This window comes from Sardina pilchardus, chromosome 13 (genome assembly GCF_963854185.1).
Source record: "Sardina pilchardus chromosome 13, fSarPil1.1, whole genome shotgun sequence".
Classification (NCBI taxonomy): domain Eukaryota; kingdom Metazoa; phylum Chordata; class Actinopteri; order Clupeiformes; family Clupeidae; genus Sardina; species Sardina pilchardus.
Window position 1 is genome coordinate 25600127 of NC_085006.1, and position 2500 is coordinate 25602626.

The 2500-nt window shown below is 48.2% G+C and overlaps 1 protein-coding gene across 1 annotated transcript in view; it reads right to left on the minus strand.

Annotated features, from left to right (window-relative positions):
• Positions 1 to 2500, minus strand: part of si:cabz01090165.1 (uncharacterized protein LOC100333421 homolog) — a 165355-nt gene that overhangs the window by 42492 nt on the left and 120363 nt on the right. The window lies entirely within an intron of this gene.

Here is a 2500-nt window from a genome sequence, read left to right on the forward strand (position 1 = left end):
CTGAAATGGCGATACAACACTTGGCGATACAATGCTTTGGCAATACAAATGGCATTTTTGTCATGCTAATAATGCTCAATGGAATTAAACTGAATTGAGAGAGAGAGAGAGAGAGATGGAGAAAGGGATGGAGAGAGAGAGATAGAGAGAGAAAGGTGAAGAGTGAATGAGAAAGGGATGGAGAGAGGGATGGAGAGAGAGAGAGAGACTGAGAGAGTTGTTACACAAACAGGAGGAACAGTTGGCCTCTGTGGGTTGCTTGCGCCCAAACCACTGGGTGAGAAACTCTCCCTCAACCAGTGCCAACAACAACAACAACAACAAAATGCAAAAACAAAACAAACACGAAAAGAGGATACGCTGTTGTCCAATATTCAAACAGAAGCCCAAAAATTCCAAAAACGTGAACAAATGAATGGACAAGCAAAAGCCCAAAAAGTCCAAAACGTGAACAAACAAATAGACAAACACTAGGCCTACCCGTGAGTTCGCTCATTACCATCATCAAATCCAAGAGAGTCAGTTTGTAAGCAGTGTCATAAAATCGAAAGGAACATTAATTTGCTAGCTATAAAACTTAAAACTATAAAACTATTTAACTATGAAAATAGACTGCTAAAGATACTGCCACAGAGTACTGTCCTAAAAGACACGGGGGGAAAGACAACCCTGTCGATCAGTAGTCACCGAGGAGAGAGAAAAAAGCTGTTTGCCTTCCAACTCCTCTTTTGTGTGAGAAGAGCATAAGTGATAACCTGTTCCTCTGCGCGGAGCGGTGCGACGCGGTGTGGCTATCTGACGCCGATCGCTCTCGCCCTCTCTTTCTCTCTCTCCTCTCTGTTCTCTCAGCCGGAGCTGAGGATCCACTGAAGTGTTTCGAGAGAGCGAGGGGTTGCGACAGAGAGAGCATGAAGACAAAAAGCCATCCGCCCCCCCCCCAATAAGAAAGCTTCAGGGAGAAAAGGGCCAGGAAGTGCAGTGGGGAGCCAAGACTGCAGAGGGCTGTCGGCGAGACGAAGCGCGTCTCCAACCAGATACGACAAAATCTGTGGTCTTCAAAGGCATGTTTTCATTGCTTGATCTTTTTGTTCTCTTCTTTTAGTAATTGAAGGAGTTGTTGTGCCTGCTAATCTGCAATTCTAACAGTCTCCCCGCTGAGTGTGTGTGTGTGTGTGCGTGTGTGTGTGTGTGTGTGTGTGTGTGTGTGTTGTGTGCGCATCTGTGGTTGTGTGAGCGCTTGCTTCAAGCTTGCTTGTGTGTCCCTATGCAACTGTGTATGTGTCTGAATGTGCAGTATTATGTGTGCATATCAGTGTGTCTCTGTGCGTGTGTATGAGTGTGTGTGTGTGTGTGTGTGTGTGTGTGTGTGTGTGTGTGTGTGTGTGTGTGTGTGTGTGTGTGTGTGTGTATGTGTGTGTGTGTGTGTGTGTGTGTGTGTGTGTGTGTGTGCATATGTTCTTGTACATGAGTGTGTAGATCCTGGTTAATCCTTCCGTCACCTGGAGACGCTCTGTGACAAGCCAAGGCCTCTCCCTTCCTGCCCTGTTTATTTCCCCACCCTCACACACAACACACACTCCTGACCACCACACACACCCCACCACCACACACACACACACACACACACACACACCTCATCACCACAGACTCTCCACACTACACACCCTCATCACCATCACACACCCCCCACACAACACACACTCCTGACCACCATACACACCCTCCACACCATCACACACACCCCTACACCACACACACCCTCATCACTACACACCCTCATTACTACACACCCTCATCACCACACACCCTCATCACCACACACACCCTCCACACCACACTCTCATCAGCACACACACACTCCTCACCACATGCCTGAGTGCCCGAAGGAGGACAGATACCCCTTCACTCCTGCCCATCTCTCTCACCCTTATATATGCCCTTTCTGTCCTGCCCATAGACATATATACATCTATGGTCCTGCCCATCTCTCTCACCCTTATATATGCCCTTTCTGTCCTGCCCATAGACATATATACATCTATGGTCCTGCCCATCTCTCTCACCCTTATATATGCCCTTTCTGTCCTGCCCATAGACATATATACATCTATGGTCCTGCCCATCTCTCTCACCCTTATATATGCCCTTTCTGTCCTGCCCATCTCTCACCCTTATATATGCCCTTTCTGTCCTGCCTATCTCTCTCACCCTTATATATGCCCTTTCTGTCCTGCCCACTCTCACCCCCATATATATGCCTTTTCTGTCCTGCCCACTCTCACCCCCATATATATGCCCTTTCTGTCCTGCCCACTCTCACCCCCATATATATGCCCTTTCTGTCCTGCCCACTCTCACCCCCATATATATGCCCTTTCTGTCCTGCCCACTCTCACCCCCTTATATATGCCCTTTCTGTCCTGCCTCTCTCACCCTTACAGATACCCCTTCACTTCTGCCCCTTCTCTCTCACACCCTGATAGATGCCCCCCTGCTACTA